Consider the following 13,349-nt stretch of genomic DNA (forward strand, 5'->3'; position numbering starts at 1 on the left):
CCTAGGAATAAACCTATCTAAGGAGGCAAAAGACTTGTACTCTGAAAACTATAAGATGCTGGTGAAAGAAAATAATGATGACACAAACAGATGGAAAGCTATACCATGTTCTTGGATTGTTAAAATCACTACTGCCAAAATGACTATACTACCCAAGGCAATCTACAGATTCAATGCAATTCCTATCAAATTTCCAATGGCATTTTTCACAGAACTAGAACAAAAAATTTTAAAATTTGTATGGAAACACGAAAGACCCCGAATAGCCAAAGCATTCCTGAGAAAGAAAAACAGAGCTGGAGGAATCAGGCTCTCTGACTTCAGACTATGCTACAAAGCTAGAGTTATCAAAACAGTAAGGTACTGGCACAAAACCAGAAATATAGGTCAATGGAACAGGCTAGAAAGCTCAGAAATAAACTCACGCACCTATGGTCAATTAATCTATGACAAAGGAGGCAAGAATATACCGTGGAGAAACGACAGTCTCTTTAATAAATGGTGCTGCGAAAACTGGACAGCTACATGTAAAAGAATGAAATTAGAACACTAACACCATACACAGAAATAAACTCAAAATGCATTAAAGACCTAAATATAAGACCATAAATCTCTTAGAGGAAAACATAAGCAGAACACACTTTGACATAAATTGCAGCAATATCTTTTTTGATTCACCTCCTAGAGTAATAAAAACAAAAATAAACAAATGGAACCTATTTAAATTTGAAACCTTTTGCAAAGCAGAGGAAACCATAAACAAAACAAAAAGACAACTTACTTATAGAATGGGAGAAAATGTTTTTAAATGATGTGATGGACAAGGGATTAATTTGCAAATACAAAAACAGCTCATAGAGCTCAATAACAAACAACAGACAACCCAATCAAAGAATGGGTAGATGATCTAAATAGACATTTCTCCAAAGAAGACATACAGATAGCTAAGAGGCACATAAAGAGATGCCCAACATCGCTAATTATTAGAGAAATGGAAATCAAAACTACAGTGAGGTATCACCTCACACCCATCAGAATGGCTATCATCAAAAAGTCTGCAAATAATAAATGCTGGAGAGGGTGTGGAGAAAAACGAACCCTCCTACACTGTTGGTGGAAATGTAAATTGATACAGCCACTATGGAGAATAGTATGGATGTTCATTAAAAAACTAAAAATAGAGCTACCATATGATCCTGCATTCCCACTTCTGGGCATATATCCAGAGAAAACCAGAATTCAAAAAGATACATGCACCCCACTGTTCACAGCAGCACTATTCACAATAGCTAAGACGTGGAAGCAACCTAAGTGTCCATCAACAGATGAATGGATAAAGATGTGGTATACATACATGATGGACTATTACTCAGCCATAAAAGAGAAATAATGCCATTTGCAGCAACATGGTAGGACCTAGAGATTATGATACTAAGTGGAGTAAGCCAGACAGAGAAAGACAAATATCACATGATATCTCTTATATGTGGAATCTAAACAAATTATACAAATCAACTTATTAACAAAACAGAAATAGACTGACAGACACAGAAAGCAAACATATGGTTACCTAAGGGGAAAGTTTGGAGGGATAAATTAGGAGTTTAGGATTAACATATACATACTGCTATATGTAAAATAGATAATCAACAGTGACTCACTGTATAGCACATGGAACTCTACTCAATATCTTGTAATAACCTATAATGGAAGAGAATACAAAAAAAGAATATACATATATATGTATAATTGGATCACTTTGCAGTTATATCTGAAACTAACAAAACATTGTAAATCAACTATATTTCAATAAAATTTTTAAAAAATAAGTTAAAAGAATTACCCTATGATCCAGCAATCCTACTTCTGAGTATATGTATCCAAAGAGGTAGAAATCACAGTCTCATAGAAGTATCTGTACTCCAATGTTCATTGCAGCATTACTTATAATAGACCTGTGACAAGACACAGAAATACACTGAGTGTCAGAGAGATGAATGAAGAAATGTGGTACACAAAATAGAATACTATTCAGCCATAGAAAAGAAGGCAATCTTGCCATTTGTGATAGCATAATGCCCTCAATGTCCATCTGTGTTAAGTGAAATGAGTCAGACAAAGAAAGACAAATACTATATTTCATTAAATGTGGAATCTAAAAAAGCCACTCATTGAAACAGATCAGATTTGTTTTGGGCAGCTGTGGGATTTGGGGGTGAGAGAGTGAAGTAAAGGTGGCTAAAATTCCAGTTATAAGACAAATAATTTCTAGGGATGTAATGTACAACATTGCATGTCTATAGTTAACAATATTTTATACTTGAAAGTTGCTAAGAGTAAATCTTAAAAGTACTCATCACAAGGAAGGAAAAAAAATGTAGCTATGTGAGGTGATAGATGTTAACTAATCCTATTGTGGTAATCATTTTGCAATATATATATATATATATATATAAAATCATTATGTTTTATACCTTAAACTTGTAGAATGTTATATGTCAAATATATTGCATCAAAACAGGGAAAAAAGTATCACAAAATGAAAACTTTTATAGTTTTTCTTAGTAATTAATAATGTTTCATTATCTTATTTTTAGAGTTTAGCTCTAAGGAAAGGGAAGGGAAGAAATTCTTATTGAGTGGTTAATAGTAGTAAAGTCCTGTGTACAAACATTTTGGGTTAAAATCTAGTGAGGTATATAATATTTTTAAAAAATTTACAGATATGAAAGGTATGACTAAGACATTTTCTCAAGGTCACACAATAATGAAATTCAAAGATGTTTATCCGATTAAAAATTTATACTCTTTCCTATCTACGACCTACCTCCCTGTTATTGAACATTTTAATGGTTCTCTACCTCTTCATAAAGATATGATTGTCTCTTCACTCATTGACTCATTCTTTCAAAAACAAATAAAAAAACCTGTCCTTCCAATCACTGATTCATTCATTCTTTCAAGAAGAAATTTTTGGTATCCATTATGTTTTATACACTGTGCTTCTTTTACCTAGTTGCTTGGAATACAAAATGAACAAGCTTGTTTCATCATGGAGATATTAGTCACAGCAGTTGGCCTAATTCTGACTTGAGTGATTCCATTATCACATGCTTAAATCTTTCTTCTCAGGAAGGGAAATGATTAAACATGACAGTTTCACTTTCACTTTTTGCAGCTAAGCTGCTGTTGTGCACCCTCTTAGAGATGTATCTACTTTAGAGAAGATGAACTGATGTGAGCACTTTGTAGGTGTTCAAATATTAAACAATTCATAAGCTACTTGAGGATTTAATACAGGGACTTGGAGCTCCCTTGGGTTCTCAGGACTTGTTGCTTAAAAAATATATATTTTGCATTTTAAAGAAAAGGTAAAATTCTAAATGCTTTCTACTTCCAGAGTATATTGCAATCTAAATTTATTCAACTGTGCTGCTATATTTAAGTAAATTCATCAGCTTGTTATATTTAACATTTAGCTGAACCTTTTAGTGCTGTAATAAGAATAGTATTATCAAAATATGTAGAAGAAATTGTACATCATGATTACAAAAAGGCAGTGTCAATCATCTCATGAATTTTTCTTGGCTGTCCTCCCTTGGAAGTTACATAGGACCTACAATTATACCTCTAGATGCAAAAAGCACCAGATTCTGAAAGTTACAGCATTAGTAAATGGATAGTTGCATGAGGCAACATTGTTGAATATTCAGTTGACCCTTCAACAATGTGGGGGTTAGGAGTGCTGACCCCTACACAGTTGAAAATCCATGTGGAACTTTTGATTCCCCTAAAACTTAACTACTAATAGCCCTATTGTTGACCAGAAGACTTACAGATAACATAAGCAGTTGATTAACACATATTTTATGTTTTGTATATTAAATACTGTATTCTTACAATAAAGTAAGCTAGAGAAAATGTTATTAAGAAAATTATAAGGAAGAGAAAATATATTTACTGTACTGTAAGTTTATGGTCTCTGTTTACAAGATGAACCACTTGTCAGTACTTACATCAATATTGTCTTGTATTATACAAAACATTACAGATGTTATCTATATTACTAACACTAGACATCAAAAATGAAAAGATGTAAAAAAGAAATTCATATTTATCTACAGATGTAACAATTCATGAATTGATAACAAAGAAGCAGTAATATGATTGCTTTATGGGAGCCTAGTATAATCAATATGATTGCTTCACAGTAACCCAACCTCTACATTAATGAATGAATCATTGTAAAATTTACATGGCATACAGTATTACAGTCATATTCATAATATAGTTTTGGAAACTGTTAACATTTTAAAAAAATACTGTTGACCTGTGATGATAGGCTGATATGCAGTTTCTCCAATTAGGAGAGATAGAGGCATACTGCCCAATAGTGTAATTCTTTGAAAGCAAAGCTATAAAACAGTAAGAAAACTAGCACATTAATAATTTTACATTAAATGTCACTCATCTCTACATGCACACTTTTTCAATATATTTATTGAAAAAATATCTGTGTATAAGGGGACCCATGCAACTCAAACATCAACTATATCTACTTAATATAAGGGTTACAAGAAATAAGAAATATCTCCATGTCTAAGTTCAGTGTGATCAACCTTCAGTAAATAAATGTCAGGAATATTTTTTGTTAAAATTATAGGGAAGAAGATGATAATGCAATGGAAGGCTAGTTTTTGAATTTTTAAGAATCCTCACATAAAAACAAACAAACAGAACTGGATAGAAAAAACAAAAATCTGTGGATAATAAGTATCCATACAAGCCCCTGGAGACAAATTATTAAAGACTTGTAAGACCTGTGTGTAACAATGGTTGTGTGGAAAATATCAGCGGGAACTAACATGACATTTGAAAAGCCTAAGAAAAGAAGAATCCCTAAAATCCAACAGTTACTCCTCGGAAAGCACAGCAGCAAAACACAAGATTTATATGGTTAAGTAAATTAGATTGTAATGAGATATTTAAGACAGCTACACTTTATGTAACAATAAAATGGAGTAACATATGTAAGGTACTCGAAAGAAAATGAGAACCAAGGATTTCCTACTCAGCAACACTGATCATCAGCTGAAACCCATATGGTTTTTGCCTACCGCATTCTTCATTGCATGCCAGATACCTATGTCAGTCTTAATTGGGCTAGAAAAGCCTGTGAAATCTCAAAACTGACCCATGAGGACATCTCTTCAGGGAAGGGCTCCACACGGAGGAAAAATTTCTGGGAATGGAATCAAAATTGAGTAGGACAGAGACAATAGAGAGAAAAATTCTAGATAAAAGTGGAGAAAAAAATATAGCCAGGAAATCTCAGAAAGCAAGCTGCCATATTTTTAAAGTACAAAAACAAGAATAAAGGGAGCTTTGTACATTATAAAAACTACCTTAAAACATACTTTCTGGTAAAAATTTGGAAAACTCAATTCATGTAAATATAAGCAACACAAAAATATTAAGACCAGATACCATATAAGCTACAAGTATAAGAAAATATAAAATAGACTAAGGAGCAGAATAATAGTCTTTCAGAAAAACTATGCATGCCAGAAAAGCATTCCCAGAAAACATTAAGAATCTAATGTATATTTCAAGATAAGCTGAGTAGGTTAAATATTTATGCAGGCATGAAATTATAGATAAAAATGCAGAAACAAGATGATAGAAGTTAAGAATTATAAATTTTTAAAAAATCATAAGAATACTGTAAAAGCAGTACAGGAGCAAATAAACAGAACATAATACCTCAATAGCAACTGATAGTACAAAATAAGGAAATTTAATAGATTAAAAAGAGGTAAAAAAATTGAGAAAAGTAACAGTTATTGAAGGCAAGAACAAGCAAAGAAAATCTAACATATGGATAACAGTAGTAACTGAAGAAGAATGTCTCATCAAGGACATAGAATACATAAAAATATATTAAAACTATAATTCAAAAACTAAGAAAGTTTCTATTGCCCTTTTTAAAAGAGAAAACATAATATCTGAAACTGTTAACCCAGAATGACCAACAAATTTTTGTAAAATGATTGAACTTAATAGAAAAAGAAAATAGAAAACTTGGGCCATTCAAGCAACAAAGCACAAGGTTTACACAAGAAAGTAAATTATCATGAGATATTAAGACTGCTACACCTTATACTACAGGAAAATGGGATAACATTTTTACAGTACTTAAAAAAAAGAAAATGTGAGACAAGGATTTCTTACTCAGCAAAACTGATCTTCATTTTGAAAGGCTATCAACTATTATTAATGTGCAAGTATTAATAAGATATTGTTGTCATGAGACTTTCCTCAATTATCTCTTAGTGAAAGAGATTTGGGCAATGATAAAAACTAGAAAGGTACTGACCTAAGGACTGGTGGTAGGAGTTATATACATAGTTACTTACAGAAGTAAAATGAAGTCTTAAAGAATTTATAGCACGTAATGGCTGTATTATCTGCTATTGTAGACACAGTGTGAACATGAAAGTGTGGAGAGAATGTGAAGAAATCATATGCAAAAAAATGTTTAAACTGTTTTCAGTAACCATCATTGATATTGACATTAATCATTCTCAATCTGTTCACATGTAATATGCTATAAAGCAAAATGAGTAATCATGGAATATTCTAATTCTACCACCTTCTGTATTCTTCAGAACCAAGATCTCTGTGTGGAAGAAAGAGGATATGTACAGATACAATATGAATATAATATAGAAAAGATTAAGTGAAAACCCTACAATTAGTTATGAATTAGAACTGTATTAGAATGTATTAGTAGTGTGAGTAGGAACTCATGAAATTTTGTTCCTTTTACCTATATTTATACTTTTTTTTTTTCTTTGCAGTACATGGGCCTCTCACTGTTGTGGCCTCTCCCATTGTGGAGCACAGGCTCCGGACACGCAGGCTCAGCGGCCATGGCTCACGGGCCTAGCCACTCCGCGGCATGTGGGATCCTCCCAGACTGGGGCACGAACCCGTGTCCCCTGCATCGGCAGGCGGACTCTCAACCACTGCGCCACCAGGGAGGCCCACATCTATCTTTTTAAAGTCTTTTTCTCTCCATCTCTCTATTCCTCTCTTCCACATATAGGAGATATATATATTTTCTGATGATTGTATATACATATACATTGTATGCACATATATATCCTGTACATTATCTTTAAAGGAAGTAGCAATGAGCATCCATATTGTTTTCTTAAATTACCATTTCCCTTTAAAGGAATCCAGGGCTAACATAGAATTGGCCATGTGTTAAGATGAGCCCAGATCAACTTCTCATACCAGATTATAAGGTAGCTATCAACAAATGTTAATGCCCTGTCTAAAGAACCAAAAGGCCATAGGAAGCAATTTGGGAAGAGTACCACTGTCCAAAGAGGGGATATTTTGAATGTCATGAATAAGAATTGCTATGGATGGAGCCCCACAATGGTGTGCTAGTTTCTGCTTTATAACAAAGTGAATCAGTTATACATATATGTATGTTCCCATATCTCTTCCCTCTTGTGTCTCCCTTCCTCCCACCCTCCCTATCCCACCCCTCCAGGCTGTCACAAAGCACCGAGCTGATCTCCCTGTGCTACGCGGCTTCTTCCCACTAGCTATCTACCTTACATTTGGTAATGTATATATGTCCATGCCTCTCTCTTGCTTTGTCACAGCTCACCCTTCCCTCTCCCCATATCCTCAAGTCCATTCTCTAGTAGGTCTGTGTCTTTATTCCTGTCTTACCCCTAGGTTCTTCATGACATTTTTTTCTTAAATTTCATATATATGTGTTAGCATACAATATTTGTCTTTCTCTTTCTGACTTACTTCATTCTGTATGACAGACTCTAGGTCTATCCACCTCATTACAAATAGCTCAATTTCGTTTCTTTTTATGGCTGAGTAATATTCCATTGTATATATGTGCCACATCTTCTTTATCCATTCATCCGATGATGGACACTTAGGTTGTTTCCATCTCCGGGCTATTGTAAATAGAGCTGCAATGAACATTTTGGTACATGACTCTTTTTGAATTATGGGTTTTTTAGGGCATATGCCCAGTAGTGGGATTGCTGGGTCATATGGTAGTTCTATTATTAGTTTTTTAAGGAACCTCCATACTGTTCTCCATAGTGGCTGTACCAATTCACATTCCCACCAGCAGTGCAAGAGTGTTCCCTTTCACCAAATATGTTTAAATCTCAGTTTATAACCATATTTAAAAAAAACATAATTGGTCAGCTTTTGAGGATGACAGAAATCAATTTTCATATAAACCAGGTAAATGACATGTAAGAATCAAACATTTTTAGGTGTCTTTTTCTACATTGTGGATATTCAAATTATAAATGAGGAAGAATGTCACCTTATAAAATATTTGTTAGTAATTAAAAAAAAATAACAATGAAAATAGAGCCATCTTGAAAACTTCTTGAATTAGTGGATCTAGACATTGAGCCCCTATGCATTTTAACATCCAAAGAGAGTGAAAATCCAAACACGTGCCTCCTAAGGGAGGAGCACAAGTGAATCTATATCCTTGCCAAAGAGACTGTACTTGATTTGGTCATGCCATTGGGTCCATTGCCAGTTTGAAATAACTAAAGATGAGTGAATAAATTGCTACCATGCACCATGAATACACAATGAACACAATCCAGACTGTGAGACATTCTAGATTAAATGGCCTAATACCGTAAACAGATAAAAATGATAAGGAAAATAAAGGACTAGAAACCTTTAGGTTAAAAGAAACAAATTATCAAGATAGTAAAGAGGCAAAACAAAGCTATAATACCTAGAAATATATACTTAGGTGATGAATTAAAAAAAAAATGCCAGGAAGTGATTGCTAGTTAAGTCAGGATAGTAGTTACTTTTGAGCAATTGAAGAATGTGTGATTGATATTTGCACGAACAAGGGCTTCTGGGTTTCCTGACAATGTTCCTGGGCTGAGTAATGATTACATGTGTCCATTTAATAATGTTTCACTGCACTATTCATTTCTGTGTAGATTTCTGTATCTGTATATAATTTTACAATAAAAAGGCAAAATAAAAATTCAAGTAAAATGACAGTTTGTTTTGTTTTGTTTTTTGCAGTACACGGGCCTCTCACTGCTGTGGCCTCTCCCGTCGCGGAGCACAGGCTCCGGACTTACAGGATCAGCAGCCATGGCTCACAGGCCCAGCCGCTCCGCAGCATGTGGGATCCTCTCAGACCAGGGCACGAATCCATGTCCCCTGCATCAGCAGGTGGACTCTCAACCACTGCGCCACCAGGGAAGCCCAGTTTTTTTTTTTTTTAAAGAATGTCTAGACCAATGCGTATTGCACTGAGAGGGCCCCCCCGCCCTCAAGACTATCATTTCTCCAGTGGGAAAAAGAAAGCCCAGTGTGGACGTACAATTCCCTCACCATTACATGTTGCTTTCCAGGGGGCCTGCTCTAGTTGTACCTCACAGGGATCACAGGGAAATCTGAAGGGCTTGACCACTGTGAATCAATGTGATTGAGAAGAGGGGTATGGTTTACAGTACCTAACAACTCCCAAGTAGAAATCCTACTAGCAGCTTTGCTCATCTGAAGAAGCAAGACAATGGTGTACTGACCAGAAAACTTGATGGGACGTAGGTCTGCCTGATTTTGGATGCCAAACCGAGAGCCTTGCTAGCCTTGGACCTTGGTTTGCCTCTCTATCCAGGCAGGAAAGCTAATTCATAACCCCATCTTCTGGTGAGTATAGTACCCAGTCCTGACCACTGAAGAAGCCTGACCAGAAAATCCTGGCAACTGTGGATCCTATCCTGTGACCTTACTTGGGTAGAGAACCAGGCCAGGAGAGAATAGATGATATATTCAAAATATTAAAACTAAAACAAAAATGTCAACCAAGGATACTATACCCATCAAAGCTGTCCTTCAGAAATGAAGGAAAGATAAGACTAACAAAAGGTGAGGGAGTTAATCAACTCTAGATCTGCCTTGCAAGAAATGCTGAAGGGAGTACTTCAAGTAGAAATAAAAGGACATTAATTAACATTATAAAAACCTATGAAGATAGAGTAGAATTCACTGGTAATGGATATATAATCAAAGTCAGATCTCTAATAATAATAATTATGGTGCATAATTCACTTACAACTCTAGTTTAAAAGTTAAAAAAAAGTGTATTAAAAATAATTATAACTGCAATAATTTGTTATTGGGTACATAATACATAAACTGTAATAATAATGTGAAGTGTAGGGGGTAGAGTAGTAAAAATGTAAAGTTTAGAAATACTATTTAAGATGTTACCAGTTTAAATTAAGGTGTTATAATTTAAATATATTTTATGTAAGCCACATGGTAATTACAAATGAAAAACCCAAAGGAGTCATAAAAAGAAACTGATAAAGAGGCCAAAGCATACTGATATCAAAAGTCATCAAATTATGCAAGAGGATAGCAGGGTAAGGAGCAAGGAACAATTGATTTACAAAACAGAGAACAATTTACAAAATGGCAATAGTAAGTCCTTAACTATCAATAATTACTTTAAAAACATGGTTCAAAAGGATACATGCACCCCAATGTTCATTGCTGTGTTGTTTTCAATAGCCAAGACATGGAAGCAATCTAAATGTCAATCGACAGATGAATGGATAAAGAAGATATGGTACATATGGAATATAACTCAGCCATTAAAAAGAATGAAATAATACCATTTGCAGCAATGTGATTGGACCTGGAGATTATCATACTAAGTGAAGTAAGTCAGACAGAGAAAGACAAATATCATATGATATCACTTATATGCGGAATCTAAAAAAATATACAAATGAACTTATTTACAAAACAGAAACAGACTCACAGACTTAGAGAATGAACTTATGGTTACCATGGGGAAAGGGTGGGAGGAGGGATAGGAGTATGGGATTGACATGTACACACTGTTATATTTAAAATAGATAACCAACAAGGACCTACTGTATAGCACAGGGAATGCTGCTCAGTATTCTGTAATAACCTAAATGGGAAAAGTATTTGAAAAAGAATAGACACATGTACATGTATAACTGAATCACTTTGCTGTACACCTGAAACAAACACAGCATTGCTAATCAATTATGCTCCAATATAAAAATAAAATTTTTTTTAAAAAGTTAGTTTCTTATAGGCAACATATTGTTAGATCTTGGTTTATATTTATTCATTCAGTCACTCTTTCTTTTGATTGGAGAAAGCCCATTAACTTTTTTTTTTTAATTTAGGAGCACCTAAATATATAAAGCAGATACTAACAGAACTAACAAGAGAAATTAACATCAATACAACAATAGTTGGGTAATTTAACACTTCATTCTCAAAAATGGATAGATTATCCAGACAGAGAATAAAAGAGGACCCTCACAGATTTGAAGAACACTATAAACCAAATGAACCTAACAAACATATCCAGAATATTTTACCTAACAACAGCAGGATACACAGGCTTTTTAAGCCCACATGGAATATTTGTTAGGATAGATCATATGTTAGGCCACAAAACATGTCTTTGCAAATTTAAGAAGATTAAAATCATACCAAGTATCTTCTCTGACCACAATGGTATGAAACAAGAAATCAGTAATAGGAGAAAAACTGGAAAACTCATGAATACATGAAAATTAAACAACACTCTGCTGAACAACCAGTGGACAACAAAAGAAATTAAGGGGAAATTTCAAAAATACTTAAGACAAATAAAAGTGGAAATACAACATACCAAAACTTATGGGATGGAGCAAGAGCAGTTTTAAGAGGGATGTTTATAACCACCAATGCAAACATAAAAAAAAACAGAAATACCTCAAACAACCTAACTTTACACCTCATGGAATGAGAAACAGAAGAACAAATTAAAGTTGAAAGTTAAGAGATGGAAAAATGTTAAATATAAGAGCAGGAAAAAATGATATACAGAACAGGCAAACAATAGAAAAGATTAAAAATCCAAGAGTTGATTATTTGAAAAGATAAACAAAATTGAAAAATTTTTAGTTAGACAAACCAAGAAAAAAAGAGAGGACCCAAATCAACAACATTATAAATGAAAGAAGAGACATAACAACTGATATCACTGACATGCAAAGGATAATAGAGCCTACTATGAACAACTACATGCCAAAAAACTGGACAACCTAGAAATTCTTAGAAATTCATAGAAACATACAACCTGCCTAGACTGAGTCAGGCAGAAATAGAAAGTCTGAATAGATCAGTTACTATCAAGGAGACCAAATCAGGAATCACAAACCTCCAAAAACAAAAACACCCAGGAACAGATGGTTTTGCTAGTGAATTGTACCAAACATTTAAAGAAGAATAATTAATACCAATCTTTCTTAAACTCTCCCAGAAATTCAAGAGGAGGGTACATTCCCAAACTCATTTTACAAGGCCAGCATTACCCTGATACCAATGTCAGATAAGACATTACAAGGAAAGAAAACTACAGGCCGATATTCTTCATGAATATAGATACAGAAATTTGCAACAAAGTTTTAGCATACTGAATTCAGCAGCACGTCAAAAGCATCATACACCATATTAAAGTGGGATTCATGCTTGGGAGGCAAGGATAGTTCAACATAAGCAAATCAATAAATGTGATTCACCACATTGATAGAAGAAAAGATAAAATTTATATGATCATCTCAATGTATGCAGAAAAAGCATTTCACAAAATTCAATATCCATTCATGATAAGAACTGTTAACCAATCAGATACAGAAGAAACATACCTCAACATAAAGAAGGCCATAGAAGACAAGTCCACAGCTAACATAATACTCACCAGTAAAAGGTAGGAAGTCTTCTCTCTAAGGTCAGGAACAAGACAAGAATGTCTACTCTTACCACACTTATTCAATATAGTACTAATTAGGCTTCAGAATTGGAAAGAAAGAAGTAAAATTGTCTCTGTCTACAGATGGTGTGATTTTATATATAGAAAATTCCAAAGATTCCACCAAAAAAACCGCTAGAACTAGTCAACAAATTTAGTAAAGTTGCAGCGTATAAAACCAACATACAAAAATCAGTAACATTCCTATACATTAAAACAAACTTTCTGAATAAGAAATAAATAAAATGCTCTCATTTACAATAGCATCAAGAGAATAAATACTTAAAAATAAACTAAACCAAGTAGGTAAAGACCTCTACACTGAAAACTATAAGACATTGATAAATGACATAGAAGAACACACACACAAAATGCAAAGATATCTTGTATCATGGATTAGAAGAATTAATATTGTTAGGATGTATATACTATACACAGCCATCTACTGATAGAGATTACACTGAAT

At 33.9% G+C, this 13,349-nt stretch overlaps 1 long non-coding RNA gene across 1 annotated transcript in view; it reads right to left on the reverse strand.

Moving 5' to 3' along the window:
* Positions 1-1,686: 1,686 nt before the first annotated feature.
* Positions 1,687-13,349, reverse strand: part of LOC132426697 (uncharacterized) — a 56,516-nt gene continuing 44,853 nt past the window's right edge. Inside the window, exons 4-5 of the long non-coding RNA XR_009519756.1 lie at positions 1,844-1,955; positions 1,687-1,701 (exon numbers count right to left, since the gene is read on the reverse strand). This is a non-coding gene — a long non-coding RNA (uncharacterized lncRNA). The remainder of the gene's footprint in view (positions 1,702-1,843; positions 1,956-13,349) is intronic.

The sequence above is a fragment of the Delphinus delphis genome, chromosome 6, assembly GCF_949987515.2.
Source record: "Delphinus delphis chromosome 6, mDelDel1.2, whole genome shotgun sequence".
Classification (NCBI taxonomy): Eukaryota; Metazoa; Chordata; class Mammalia; order Artiodactyla; family Delphinidae; genus Delphinus; species Delphinus delphis.